At 33.8% G+C, this 16,246-nt stretch overlaps 1 protein-coding gene and 1 pseudogene across 7 annotated transcripts in view; both read left to right on the forward strand.

The window, feature by feature from the left end:
• Window positions 1-16,246, forward strand: part of LOC143237598 (cadherin-like and PC-esterase domain-containing protein 1) — a 275,925-nt gene that overhangs the window by 140,559 nt on the left and 119,120 nt on the right. The window lies entirely within an intron of this gene.
• Window positions 5,053-16,246, forward strand: part of LOC143238564 (aconitate hydratase, mitochondrial-like) — a 41,191-nt pseudogene continuing 29,997 nt past the window's right edge. Inside the window, exons 1-4 of the transcript XR_013020647.1 lie at window positions 5,053-5,180; window positions 5,723-5,761; window positions 7,932-8,012; window positions 13,136-13,228. The product of XR_013020647.1 is annotated as an aconitate hydratase, mitochondrial-like (transcript). The remainder of the gene's footprint in view (window positions 5,181-5,722; window positions 5,762-7,931; window positions 8,013-13,135; window positions 13,229-16,246) is intronic.

A 16,246-nucleotide genomic window follows, 5' to 3' on the forward strand; every position in this document is an offset into this window, starting at 1 on the left:
TGTTGAAAACAGAAGGGATCCCCACCATATTTTTTTTACATGTGGATAAAATGGCCACTCTGATCCAGTGGACCTGTCAGTGTTTTTGTTCAAATATAGATGACATTAATGATTTGATTGATTCTTACCATCCTGTATGCATGTCTTTTTACAGGAAACATTTCTGAAACCTACAGATACAGTCACCTTTCAACAATTTTTTTGTACAGAAATGACAGGTTGTGTGATGGACGAGTGCATGGTGAAGTGGCATTGCTGGTTGATCAGCATGTGCCCACCCTGTTTTTGCCACTTGTCACACTCTTGGAGAGCTGTAACCATCCGTGCTTCCTTAGGTTGTACCCTCACTATTTGTTCACTTTACTTGGCTCCTGAAGAGACCTATGATCAGTCAAACCTTGATGCCCTCATTGAGCAGTTACCATCTCCCTTCTTAATCTGGGGGAATTTTAATGTACATAATCACCTCTGGGGCAGTGCTGATATTGATGGGAGGTTGTGTTGTAGAGCATGTGCTCTTGGACCACAACCTATTTCTCTTCAATACTGGTTCTTATACCTATTTTCATGCACCTAGTCAGTCTTTTACTGCTATTGATCTTTCTATCTGCTCCCCTTCACTTTTCTCTTACTCTTTTTGGAGAGTTGACAGTAACCCATGGAGGGTCATTTTCCTGTCATTTTGAGAGATTGGCTGTGCCATCCGACTCATGTGCTTTGATGATAGTTGGACCAAGCCAACTTGCCCTCTTTCACTGCTATCTCAGAACTTGATTCTGCCATCTTCTGTAAGTCACCAATAGACGACTGCGTGGCAGCAGTGATTGACTGTATTGTCCAAGCAGTTGCTCAATGTATACCTAAAACCTCAATATGTTTCTCACAGTATCCTTGCCCTTGATGGAATCTTGCCAGCCACATGGCAAGGAAAGCTCAAAAATGGGCTTGGGATACCTTATGTAGGTATCCCACACTTTTAAATCACATTGCATTTCTGTAGGTTCATGCACATGCTCATCAAGTCAAAAGTCAAAGCCAGAAGGAATCTTGAAATAAATATACCTCTGACATCTCTCCTACCACCAGTTACAAATTCATATAGGACAATATTTGAAAGGTCAGTGGACGGTATACCTCTGCCCTCCTTTCAGTCTTGCTTCTGATGGTCAGGAGGTTGCTGATGCCCAGAACATCCCCAGTATTCTTGGTAAAAGCTTTTCTCATGCATCTAGCACTTCTGTTTTATCCTCCACCTTCTTAGCCATCAAGACATGGGCAGAGTGATTGCCTCTTTCCTTTTGAACTGCTCGTCTCTATGACTAAAATCATTTGAACCCAAGGATATTCATTATCAGATGCTGCACTATCTCCCTTCTGCCTCACTTGCTATTCTTTTGGTTGTTTTTAACCAGATGTGGCAGAAGAATGTTTTTCCTGTTGCATGGCACCATACTATTATCCTCCCTTTTTCTAAGCCTGGGAAGGATCCCAAGATTTCTTTGAACTGCTGTCTAATTGCTTTTAGGAGATGTCTCTCTAAAATCTTAGAGAGGATGGTTAATTCTTGACTTATTTGTTTTCTTGAATCAAACAAACTCCTCTCACCCATTCAGTGAGGTTTCTGATAACATCTTTTTACCATGGACCACCTGATTCAACTTCAAATGTCAATCAAGGAAGCCTTTCTCAAGTGATAACATCTTGTTTCTGTATTTTTCTTACCTTGAGAAAGCTTATGATACAAGGTGGAGGTATGGCACCTTGTGAGACCTCCACTTGTATGGGTTGTGTGGCCATTTACCCATTTTTATTAAACAATTTTTAATAAACTGGCAAATCCAAGTCTTTGTGGGTTTGACACTTTCCTTTTCTTTCCCACAGGAGCTTGGAGTTCTTTACAGCTATGTCTTGAGTGTTACACTTTTCATTGTGAAGATTAATGCCATCAGTGGACAACTCCCCCTCACAGTTGCAAATGGTCTCTGTATCGATTACTTCCACATTTCATGTCAGTCATTGAGTATGAGATTTATTGAACAGTAGCTAAAGACTGCCCTCAGTCAGTTACTGAAGTGGATCACATCAAACAGTTTTACCTTTTCTTGCTCCAAAACTGTTTGCATGTACTTCTGTTGCCAATGGGGTATTCACCCAAATTCTGAGCTCCATATCTGAGAAGATATGCTTCCCTTGGTCCTTTAGACAAAGTTCTTGGGGTTTATTTTTGACTGTAAGCTGACTTTTATTCCACATATTACACAGCTACACATCAAGTGTACAATTCACTGAACATCCTTCGTACCCTCTCTTCCACCTCTTGGGGAGCAGATTGATGTTTTGTGCTCAAGATCTATCTGACCCTCATTCAATCAAAACTGGACCATGGGTCTCTGGTCTATGACTCTGCCAGAACATTGGCCTAGAAGATGTAGAACCTTATTCACCATCTGGGGCTTTGGCTCTACACAGGGACTTTCCATACTTCTTCAGTCCAGAGTTTGTACACTGAGTCTTGTGAACTTCTCCTGCACCTCTACTGTATGCAGCTGTCTTTACTGTATGCTTGAAAACTTTGATCCTTACCACAACACCCTACCTATGGTTGTGGTTTTTTTTCCCTCAATGGGCCATGGTTTTTCAGAGTATATGATCTACCATTGTTCCTTTTGGCCTTTGTATCCAGGAACAGTTGGCTGAATTGTTCTGTCCTTGGATAACATAGCTGTATCCATTGATTAACACATCACACCATGGCTAATTACCATCTCTAAATGTGACCTTTCTTTGAGTCATTTGAAGAAGGCAGATACTCGAGATTGGAAGTATCTCCTTCTATTTGCTGAATTTCCATTTTCATTTATATGGATGGCTCAAATTCAGGTGACTGTAGGCTCTGCCATGGTTTGTTGTGATTTGGTTTTGACACACAGAATCCCCACTACAGTTTCTGTGTTCACTGCTGAATTGTATGCTATTTCTCTTGCCCTGGATCACAGAAAAGCTATGCATTACACAAACTGTACTATTTATACTGACTTGCTTAGTCCTCTGTTAGTCCTGAAATCTTTTCATGTTAATTCTTACTCTGTTCTCATCAATATTCAAAACCGACTGGCCCAGTCCATGTCAGTATTCACAGGTATGAGCTCGCTGACAATGCAGTTTAGTCTGTCTGCTCTGGTACTATCATCGCTGTGCCTGTCCCATACATGGACTATGATCTTGTATTCAAAACTCAACTCCATGCTAGTTGGTAGTTGACTTAGAGTGAGCAATGTGATAACAAGCTTTTCCAGATTAAACCTTCTGTTGCTCTTTGGCTGTCTTGCTTCCATGAGGATCAGAAGGAGGAAGTCGTTCTGGTTAGGCTGCATATTAGTCACAGTTTTTTAACTCATTGCTTTCTTTTAACTGGTACAAATGTGTGGTCTGTGTGACAATCAGGTCATAATAGCTCAAATTGAGAGCAACAGCACCATTTTAAACATATTTTACCATGGGTTCACCCTGATGTTGGACAGTGTCATTGGCAAATGTGACACTGTCCCCAGTTTTGTTTTTAAATTTTTAAGGACCATTGGTCTTTTTAGCTCCAAGATTTTAATTTGAAAATTGGACTGTGTTTTGTTTTAGCATGACTCCTTTTTACATATTTTAATGATTTTACTTTTTTACCTTTTTACTGGTTGTTTGGTGCAGATAGCCTAGTTGCTTTGTGCCAATAAATGCTAAACAACCAAACACAATATCTTGTAGAAGATATTATGCAGGCCAGCATGTAGACAAAACTAAATACATTCTTAAAATTTTATTTTACATCACACTGCTGTCTCTTCAGCTTCAGTATTTTGTCTGCCTACAATTGTGATTTTTCAAGTTGATGGAATTTTTGCAGGTGAGATTTTCTTTGTTATCATCTTAGTTATCACTTTTTGAAGGGTGTTAAGGGTGATGGGGTACTGTGCTGAGAAGAATGCTTTTCTCTGTAGGTCATCTTTATTTTTATCAGTTTCATATTTTCTAACTTTTTTAAATTAAAGTTCTTTCACTTTAATCAGTCCAATTAATTTCAATGCAACTCTTCAAGTCTGTCATTTTAGACTTGTGAGGCTATTCTACTCCACTCATATCTCCCATAAATTCACTCTGTCTACTTTTACTCTGGCTCTGAATTAAAATGGAAATCACTTGTACATCTTTCATTTGTTGTGGTTCAGACTGTTTAAACATCTTCCTGCCTGGGAACCCAATTTTAAGTAAATCAGTGTTCCTCACAATACTTTGTAGATTCTTCTTCCACCTCAGTGTGGATATTCTGGTTTATAATAATTCAGAGTTTAATTTATCCAATTTCAATTTTCCCCTTTTTTTTGAGAATTGAAATTTATTTCAAGCAAGTAGTTTCCTCTGAAATACATTCACACTCACTTCCCTACAAATGAGAAATAGGTGAATTTTTCATTGTAACTATAACAAAGAAGTCTATATTATGTTGAGAAATCATAGCTTATTTGCATTTTCTGTAAGTCGTGTAGAACATTGGAGAGTGGAGAACTTTGCATAGGTTGATGCTTGCTCTACAATGTATCAGGAATGTTTAGAATGTAATTGTTGACAGCATAAATTAAATAATTGTTTAAAATTCATTTTAGATAATTGATGATGAGAAACCCTCTTGAAATAAAAATGTATCTCAGAACAGCTGTTATAGGTATTAACACTTTCACCTGAATATGATCTAGGAAAGTTGAAACATTGATCTCTGCTTTATTTGTGAAAGTGTTAGTACCCATACCAGCCATTCTGAGATACACAATTCATTTTAGTTATAAATATTTGAAGTTTTAAACTAAAAAAATAGAAGGTGTATGTTTAATTATTTGAATAAAAGTTTTATTGATATGCAACTGTAATATTTAATATATTCTTAATGATTTTATTGTTTTTTCAAGTTTATATCCTATTGCAGTAGTAAAAAAATTAAAAGAAACTGTGTTCAATTCTGGTGATAGCAAAAATCCTAACTGTTTTGCTTGTTTAGGCTTAAAAGACCACTGACTCTATCAGAAAAAGTTCTCTATTCTCATCTTGACCAACCGGAAATTCAAGATATAAAGAGAGGAGAAAGTTACTTAAGATTACGACCTGATAGAGTAGCTATGCAAGATGCTACTGCCCAAGTAAGATACTGTACGCTTTAACACTTTTTTCATTTCAAAAACTAGTGTTGATGCAAGTCATCTGTTATCTTCTCATGAAATTGATCTGTGAAATAATTAGTTACACTTATTGTGCTTAATATTTTATATTGTTTTAATTTGGCATGCTTAAAAGTTTGGAAGAGATGTTGAATGCTATGAAGTTGCTTTTTATATCTTGTTTAAACATTAGCTAAGATACTGAATTTTAATTATATATCAAAATTAACAGTGACTTAGGATATTTTAAAATCTGCTATTATCTCACTGTAACTCACACAATTTAGTTGTTCTATTACCCATAAAATTTCAGCATAGTTTCTGAAATTGGCCATTGTTTTGAGAATATGTTGGCAAGTGGTCCAAACATAGTGTTTTGGTGAAATGTTGGCTACCTTTTCAAATGCATTGGAACTTCTTGACCAAATATATTTTTCTAATTTAACAAGTTATAGCTCACAATTACTTTTTGTTACATATTAGCTGTTTTTCCTTATATAACTCATTATTAATATTTCTTCTAGATGGCTATGTTGCAGTTCATCTCTAGTGGACTTAAGAAGGTAATGTTGGCTTATTTTGTTGTTTTAAAATGTTGAAGTTGTGCAAAATACTAAAACAAATAAAATGAATTTCACAAGGCCTGGAATTGTAATTGAAATCATATTTGACAACAAAGGTTTTCTACCATGTACAAAGATCATTTCAGTCACAGCTGTTCAAGCCTATCAAATTTTGAAGTTGCTTCTTTAAAGGTAGATTTTCTTATTAATTGGTATGATTACTCACATACTCTTCTATTTATGGCACTTGATTTGCATTATGTTATGGTATACACCTGGTACAATGATTTCAAAAAATGTACACAAGTACTTTGATAATATTTTTCTTCTTTTTTTACAGCCAACATCAAATTCACAACTGAAATAAACTAGCCAGTAAATTGGTATTCTAATGCTTTATGATTAAAGTATGTTAATAGCTTTGTAATTGTTGTGTTCCTGTTTACTATGTGCATACAACAATCTAAACTTTTTATTTTTTTATTGTTTGGATATAACTGTGATGTGTGATAATTTAAAAGTAACAGAAATCTTTTTACATTGTCTTAGTGTTACTTAACATATAAAGTATTATGTGTTGAAAAACTTGGGTGCCAGAGATTGTGATTCAGGAGGATCATATTATGTTCTATTTCTAGTTTCATTTTGAAATATCAGAAAAATAACACAAATTATTTCTATTATTATATTTTACAGATATGAATAATGTTATTACAAGTAGAGAAAATTCATATTATATAAGGTAACAATAGGTAAAGCTTCAAAAATTAGTGTCTACAATTGATAAAAAATATTTTTAGGTCACTAATAAACTTACTGAGATAACAATGTGGGTTTTCACACCACAAGAGAAGTGCTCATTGGTTAAACCTTCTTTGTACACATTTAAGTGAGCTGTTTTTAAGATATTTTATTTTAAATATTTACAGAAAATGTGTGCAGTGATTTTAGTGGGAAATGCAGTAAAATGTACATCATGGATCCTCTTATGATAGTCCAATAAACTTAGCTTTTTTTTGGTGTTTCAACACAAGTAATGTGTTAAGTAATGTTAGAATAATGTAAAAGGATTTTATTTTGTTGGTTATAAGGCTTTTTTTATGTATAGAGTAAGTATACATATATATATATTATGTGTTGTTGTTGGGCTTAGGATTCACTTCACTTCTTTTCAAAATAATATACATGTTTGCAAGTAGTTAAGCATGTGTACAACAAATTCTTTACGCTGTAGAGATCAGGTGTATGATAAACACTGTGTAGTTCTTTTCTTCTTGTCAAAAATCCACTTAGGCCAATACAATTGCCTTAGAATTGCAGTTGACAAGCCAAACTATTTTTTCTATTACTATTCCCAAACTATCCATACATAGTTGACCAACTTCATTATCAAGTTACAACAGTTGTATCTTGTACTTTTAAAATTGTGTTTCTTTTTGTTTTGTAATTTCTGGGAATTGTCTGAAGCTAGCTCAATTACTTTAGAACTTTATTTGACAAATAAGCTATTATTGTTATATGTATGTATATTTTTCCTCCTGCTATTTTTTCTCTAACATATTAGACATTAAGCTTATATTAAGTGTTAGGCCTTTCCCTCCTACAACATGTAACTTCACTTTGACTCCTTTTTGTAACTTTAATTTTCTGTCTGCTCTTTTTCCCACTCATCTCACACTACTTATATGTTTATTACTTGATTATCTGTTGCCTGTATTTTCAACATCAATGAGCTACAAACACAACTTCTAATAATTACCTGCTTTTAACTCTCTTATAATAAAAAACTAAAAAATCACAAAATATTTATTCAAAAGATAAACTAATTAATATGATCTACACTAAACAGTTTCTTATATCATGGCACATATATTGATACTTGATGTTTATTCTTTGTACTGGTGCCTGATTATATGATTTAACTATGGTGCACATTTCATTTAATGTTTTGGTATGTGATTGTTTGAAGTTGTATTTGATTAATATCACTTGGTATGATTTTAATTTGTTCCAGTTTTAATACATTTTTTTCATGATATACTAATTAACGATACTGTACATTTTAGAATTTTTATTATTTTGAAGAGATTATACATAAATGTGTGTATGTGTGAATACATACACATTATATCTGTACTTGAATAACTTATGATACAAGATTTTTTTGCAGGTAGCAGTGCCAACCACAATTCATTGTGATCATTTAATTGAAGCTCAAGTTGGAGGAGTTCAGGACTTGGCACGAGCAAAGGTTTGTCGCTATAGAGTTTATGCTTAACTCAAAGCTTCATAGGTTTGTTATTTTAAAAATAGCTTATATATCTTCTCTGCATTACACTTAATACTTGTGTCACACAATGATATTTGATTAAACGCTGCATCAAATGAACATTAGATACTATAGTGCTTTAAAACTTCATAAGATCTATCCTTTTATTTGTTGTCATAGAAGATGGAGACTTGACAAAGTAGAGAGGAATACTGGCTATGGGTGAAGTACGTTAAGGATATCAAACAGGCCTGCTTCAGTAAACATAAAGGGTGGCTTTGGTTACCTCAAAATGTTCTGGATAATGGGTCTTTGGAAAAGCTGTGACAACCCAGTAAGCTAAAATTGGAATTTTAAATGCTCAAAGGATATGAATGGGGATATATAAAGTAAATTATAAATTTGATGAATTCAAAGAAGTATCAAGATTGCAACTTGAAATATCTATGTATTGAACAATAAAGAGAAAAATGGTTGAATAAAAAGTACAAAATCAAGTTGCTAGTGATATCAGACACAAAAGAAGTGGTCAGGTAGTAAGAGGACACATGGAGATAATGCTCTTGTGACAGCTAAAGTTGATCAAAAGACAGGGAAAAACATAAAGCAGATTTTGTATTTTATCTGAACATAGGAAAGTATATTCTAGAATAGTATTTCTCAACCATTAGTCTACAGGCCTGCATCATTTGTCACAACTATCTTACCTTTCCATGGGACTTTATGAAATTAAACAAAACCTGACAGAATATTTGTATTTAAATTAAGGTTTTTCATTATATACTCTTCAAAAAAAGAAATGCAAAAGGCAAAATATGAGACAAATTGTTAACAAGTTTATTCCCGGTAGTTCTGTATGACGTGTTAAACTTTGCACATTCACTGCTGAACATCCAAAGTCTGTAAAGGCGAAGTCCACGCTCACTAGGTGAAGTTTAACGTCACTCAACGTCAATAACAAGTATTGTGCTTCAGTCAGTCTTGGCGTAACTGTATTGCATGTCGGTGGCTTAACACTGAGCTATGGAAACCGAGAACCCGTCACTTTTATAGGGATTTTGCACATGTTGCACTTGCAGAACATCCAGATCTCTCAAACAAATTTATTGGACACGCATTCGTTTTGGCGAAAAATCCGATGTTTTCCTCCGTTTTCAAAGTGCACAACTTTTATTGTCATTTTGGTCTGAAAATCAGTGCCTTAACACGTGTAACATCACATACCCTGAGCTTGTAATGTTATTACATATATTTCTCTTTAAAATAACAAAAATATCCCTTTTGCATTTCTTGTTTTGAAGAGTATATTTCGTTTTGGTGGTCACTAACAATTTAGGAAGGCAGTGAGCTGGTTGATTGATAAGGAAAAGAATGAGAAATGCCATTCTAGAAGTAGCATACATGTCAGAAAGTCTTATCAAAATAAGGATTAAAATGAAAGATAAGACTTGTACATGTCCATGCATCATATAATGATGTACACAGTAAAGGAAAAGAAAAAAAGAAGAATTCTGTGACAGCCTAACAAATATGCTAAATGATATTAAATAAGAAGATTAAGTTGTTGTTATGGTATATTCCAGTGGGAACCTGGAACAACAAGATCAATATGAGAGGAATATCTAGGACTTCTTATAGACAGTGAAGAAGAACTTTACTCCTGGAACTGTGCACACAATAAGGTTTTTTTATTGTTAAAAAAATTTTCCAACATTGGCAGAATCAATTAGTTACTTTATACAAATGGAATAACTTATAAACAGCAGCACAAGTAGGTTACATTCTGACTAGATTGATCATAAGAAGGATAATTGATGGAAAAATTATTTCCAACATACACATAGATACTGATTATAGAATCTTAGAATTGGACATAAAGAAAAGCAGATGGATAGTACTATAAGATTATGGCATAAAGGGCAACTTAGTAGAAAACATAACAGCTTTGCAGAAGAGTACCACATGTGCTGTCAGATTATCAAATGGACTGACAGATTGGATAGACGTAACATTTAGTGTGCATCAGGAATGTTCTGTCACTCTTACTGTTTGTACATATATATATGTATGTATGAAAAAGATCACAAAAGAAGCAAATTTAATTCCATAAAAAATAATTGAAATCATATTCACAGATGATCAGTCCTTGTTTGACAAGAATAAGGTTGTGGATCTGAATTTTCGTTACTGAACATGCTTGCCTTTTCTACTGTGAGGATTTTCTAATGTGACAGTCAATTCCTTTGTTAATAAAAGAGTTGACAGTGGATGGTAATGACTAGCTGCCTTTTTCCTATTCTGCTGCTACTAAATTAGATACGGATATCATACAATATCCTCGTAGCTTTATGCAAAATTCATAGCGAACCCAACAAAGTAGAAAGAGAGATATAAATCAGAATCCATAAAATAAACAAGGTAACATCCCAAATACACAAGATTCTTGTTTAAACTTCATTCTAACAGCATACAAACATTCCAATAAACAAGGATCTTGTTTAAACTTTGTTCCAATACCACACATGCTCCAATTGTGTAACTGTGTTGTCTGCTGTTGTATGAAAGCAAACTGCCTTTACACAAGTAGTGACTCTTCACTCTTCCAGCAAATGTACCACAGCAGAAGCAGGAGTTTCTGTAGTGCTACAAACAAATTTTGAAACACCTAGGAGTCGGTTTACTTTTGCTCCAGATAGGATCTCTGGCAGACAGTTCACCTATTCTTTCCATGTTAGATCATTAAGTAGCTTACTATCCTAGTTTATTACTAGTGAGTCTGTGGGTTTGAGCTTTTCCTTTGATTTTTTGACACATTATTCAATTATGTGAAGATCTTCAGATTTGGGAATGCTTGATGGTTAACTCCAGCATGTCATTACCAAGGCTATGAGCACTAAGGACAGATGTCGCTTTTCAGTCATTGAACTTGGTTTCGTCCCTAGCTGCTGCAAAATCAGAAGTGATAATATTTCTTCTTACTCTAGTTTTAAGTTTAGAGGATAATGATTCTGCGGTTGCTTCTCTGTTATTGGCAGCATATCCACCAACCTTACCATTACTACTATAAGATGAAACCCAACAATTGACAGTTTCATTTAAGGTCTGCCATTCTTACTCTACATGCTGTTTCCCTATCATACGTGCTTTACTTCTTTTCTCATCACTTGATTCTTTTAAAGAAAGATCCTTATTTACCTGGACCATGCACCCATGGCATCCCTTTACCCTCTGAGCATGAAGAAAGTCTTCTATGATATTGATCAGGGTCAGTGCAACTCTATGAGTGGTGTCAAAAATGTCCTCCAGATTATTCACAAACTGTGCTTCATTAGCTCACTGTGTTTCAGTTTTACTTTGTTAATGTTTCCTTAGCTTTGTTCATTTTTGAGAAAACTTCTCTATTTTTGTAGTGGCATAATTTTCTTGACAAATTGGTACTCAAACCTTGTTCCAACATACTGTGGTCTCCTTAAGCACAACCTTTGAGATTTCACAAACCATCTTTAATGTTTTGCTAGATCTTGGGCTTGATTTAAGTTGCTACCTGTTAGTTCAGTTTGTTTTGAAACAAACAGCTAAAGTGTAGTCTTTCTTCTTGTTGCAATATCCATTTACAGTGATATCCTAATACAATTTCAGCTTAAATGATACAGAAAGATCTGCTTCAATGCTTAAAAACTCTTACAAAAATTCTAAAAATAGGCAGAATATTTCAGAAATAAATAGTGACAATAGGGATTACTTATATAGAATGTTATAGAACATTATGCATAATGTGAAATACTCTGAAATATTCCAGAATGTGTTACGATATTTTAAAATGTTCTAGAATATTCAATAAAAATATGCTAGAACATTCCAGAATAATCTTGAACCTTCCAGAAGCATTTAGAATATTCTGAAATGTGCTAGAATGGTGTTTCTCAGACAGATTTGCCAAACAAACCCTACATCTTGGATATAGTTGTTATATTTCCACATTATCTTCACAAGAATGAAAAAAAAAAACAGTTTGTCATAGTTCATAGCAAAGATAATATGTGCACCTCAAAGACTCAAAAAAAATTTTTTTGATTCAGTTCAGACAACCTGTGTCTCCTCTGCAAACTTTCTAACAACATACAAGGAGGCTGTAACTTCTGAGAAATACTGTTATGGAATATGTAGCTATAATATGAGCTAGAAGATAAAACATTAACTTTTTTGAGCAACTTGTAATTGTTATTCAGCATGGAAAAAATTTGGTGTGAATTGCTTATATATTAGAACAAAATGAAAAGGTGAGAGTGTAATATCAATAAATCAAAACTTAAGAAAATATGGACCACATTAATATTAACAATTTAGTGATAACAGACTTTAGGACCAGTGTAGTTTCTTATTTCCAGTCAAATTGGTCCTTTTTTTTTTTTATCAGAAAGCAACTACTGCAACATTATTATCCTTGATGATACTTTAAAGTTGTTGGTAAATATGAGTTTGAAGATTGGAAGAACTGCTATCTAAACTGCAGTAAAAGACTTTTTCTATTAAATCAGTAAATAATTCTGGAAGATTTGATATCCAGATTTTCTTTTAGGAGTTTGTGACAACTGTTATTGTTATTTTAATGTGTATGGACAGATATAAAAAGCAGAATCACATCAAACTATACGTAATACAGTCACTTGTTAAATTTAATTGATCATTTTTCAGTTTATTTAAGAAGTATTTGGTATTATATATTACTTGGTTCGGTACCACAACTAAAAGTCTGTGTAAAGTTTCTCCATTAACCAGGACAAACCTTCTGTAGATGCTATATATGCTGAAATAATTGAAATTGCAAGGAACTTAAATTTATAAAATGTTTTTTGGAGTTTTTGTCTCATTTAGTCATAATTGTATGCCTTGCATTCCAGTCCTTGTAGAAACAAATACAAAACTCACCATTTTTCCTGTTGAGAAACTTAACTATTGTTCACAAACTTAAAATATTTCATGTCTTCAGAAGTTAAATTTAGGTCAGTAGTTTTGTTTTTAACATGAAAATAAATGTATATTTTAGATTTTTTTGTTGACAGTTTTAAATTGTATTTTTTTTCTTTTAATTAAACCAAATTTAGGCTCTTCATAAAGAAGTTTACAGTTTTCTTAAAACAGCAGCAGCAAAGTATGGAGTTGGGTTTTGGAACCCTGGTAGTGGAATTATTCATCAGGTAGCTTACAAAACGTGCTGTCTTTAACCTTAATAAAAACTACCACTTAATAATTGTTCTCCTTGTTTAAAGTTTCAATTATTCTCATATTCATATCTTCAAATTCACCAAAAGTAAAGTTTACAGTGCAGCTATGGTTTTTTTGTATAACTTGTTTGTTCCTTAACACACTGTGATTTATAATAACGTATAAGAAAGAAATGTTAGTAAAAAAGAAATATGTTAGGTAGTTAAGGCTCCACAGCATATTTTTTTTATTCTCTGGCAATTGTATTTTATGGTAGAATATTGTAAAGGTAATTATTAGGTAATTAGGTTAGTTCTTGCTAGAGTTAACTACAATGTGATAGTTACATGATTCAGAGAGGACTTTTTCTTGCTTGAGAGGTTGAAATTATAACCAACTTTCAGTTAGTGGACTGATACTTTACAATATTTCACACATTATTTTTCTTTGCTGTGAAAAGTGATACCAAACCTTCATTAAAATGTTTCAAAAATTGGTTTAGTTTTTGTACACAAGTCTATTAATTAATAGATTACACTTATTTAGGCATATTAAAAGAAATAATTCCCATAAGATACCTTACCCCCTATCGTGTTACAGCCTTTCTTGTTTAGTGCTGCCCTCTGTATGCACAAAGTTTCACTCACTACTAGTTTTGATACTCCCACCTACATTACTTGTTTAACCTGGTACAGCTGCATTGTAGCATGCAACTAATCATGTGATATTCCTCTATCAATAAGAAACAAACTTTCTTGTCACAGTTGGCTCCCTCTGTTGTGTAGAACCCAATCTTTTCTTGATTTGGCACAGTAGAGTGCAAATTTTACTTGTATTTGCTTAGTATTTTGCATTAACAGTTTAATTTGTTAAACAACTTTCTTTGTTTCTAGTTTTTTAATTTTTTATTTCTACATCCAGACTTTATAATATAGGTTGATATTTTATTATCCACTTTCAGTTGAATCTTAATTTCCGAATTTAAGTTCACAAAAACTACTTTCATTACAATTGTTGCTTAGATACTTATGTTAATACAGTGTTTCACAGTTAAACAGATTTATCACTTAGTACATTTTGCTCTATGAAGGCTCAGTAAAAGGGCTGAAAGCTCACAAATAAAAATATTTTATTATTGAGAAATGTCCGTGTATAATTCTACTTAGTAATTTATCTACATTATGAATCTTTTTAAAGACAACAACTACTACTATTGCCCTTTGAGGGATACATCTGCAGGAAGACTAATTTGGATAGCCTGTTTCCTCCTCCTTCCTCAGCAATTCTGAATTCCTTCTATGGAAACTACTGGTCTGTTTTCAGTCGTCCAAGATATTGTGTCACAGGTATGTTATCTTCTGTCTATATTCCCCATGTCTAAAGCTTTTTTCTTCCCTCGTGAATTTAGTTTCTTCCTCGAAATAACTTTTTTTTTTACCTTCTTAAAGGTATAGTTGCACATGGACCTGTTTATTGCACAACTAAATTCTGGGATCAACATACCTCAGATGCTTATGAATTAGTGTACTAGCATGCTGATTTTCCATTTATGGACTCTCAAATCCTGGAGTTTGTGATTCCAGTATGGAGATCTGTCCTTAAATACCATTTTGAAATATTTTACAGGCCCAAATTTCTTATTTTTGTTTCATCCTAAGAAACCTGCATTACCTCTCCTCATATTCTTGGCTCCCCTGTGGTGTTGTTGAAGGATAGTCACTCCATCATGTATTCCAAATTTTCAGTAATTTTTCTCTTATTTTTATTTTGCCCTTTCCATAAGTCCTTGGCTTCTCTGTTTTTGGAACAACCTGGGTGGGTATGCACTTTTAACTAATGTGCCCCTACCTATGTCCTTTTTTTGTGGGTCCAATCTTTCCTCTTTGATCTTTGATCAATGGCTTTCACTGCTCTCACACTTGTTTTCTATTCCTGTCCCTTTCTCCAGACTTTTGGTAGTTCATCATCAGATTTATTCATTGCCAGATATCCCACCTATTCATCATCAGATTTATTCATTACCAGATATCCCACCTCTAATAATACTGGTAATCATACCAGAAGTTCTTGCAAGTTCAAATTACATTTGGTCCAATTTTATGCATCTAGAGTGTGATTTCACCTTGGTTCCTTGGATACTTCATGGGTAATTGGAAGGAATTTACATTAATTCATTTTTTTCACTCCATTCTCTGATTTTTATTTCTCATTCCTTTCCCTTTTATTTGGGATCCAATTTTTTTACTGGCATCTTTCAAAACTATTTTGGGCTATTCTTCTCAAGGATACTTCATTATTCACTTGAGAGGTCCTTCAGTTTCTGTCTCAGTCAAGCCCAGCCTTCTTCTCTTCTGTTGAGATTGATGGAGCCCTTGGTTCTTAATTTTCAATCCTCTCTTCTTTCTGCATGTAGAGTTCTTTCTCTTTTGAGGACTTGGGCTTTCTTGGAAACCCTTATTCCCTAGGGTTGTACTTATTTGCATGCCTTTTATGGTATGTTATATAATAAGTGGAATCTTTGCTCAGGATCATTTGGACTCAGTTTTTCTTTTCTCTTTCTCATGACGCATCTGTTTAGCCTGTTTAGTCTCAGATGGAGTCATCACTGTGGTGGACATTCCTCTTTTCCTTTCCCATCCCAAATTGCATCTTTTTACAACCTTTTCTCTGTCTGGTTGGAGAGAAGTTTTGCATTTTCTGGAAATTACAAGTCTTTCGTCTTGTCAATTGACAAAAGACATAAATGTTGAAATATTGGAATGGAACATGATCAGTTTTCCAATATGAAAATTCAGAAATAATCCAAAGCCCAAGGAAAAGCAGGGAGCTGAAGAACACTTATGTGCACAAAACAGAAGTTCTAACATTTGTTTTCAAATGTTAGAACTATTCTGAGCCAATTCACATTTTGTACACCTTGTAGGTATTCTGTTTTTGGTGCTTTGAATTTTGTTGGAGATCACTTGTTCTTATCTTAACAAGATTATCTCCATGGAGAGGTCCATGATTCC

This window comes from Tachypleus tridentatus, chromosome 13, assembly GCF_004210375.1.
Source record: "Tachypleus tridentatus isolate NWPU-2018 chromosome 13, ASM421037v1, whole genome shotgun sequence".
Taxonomy (NCBI): domain Eukaryota; kingdom Metazoa; phylum Arthropoda; class Merostomata; order Xiphosura; family Limulidae; genus Tachypleus; species Tachypleus tridentatus.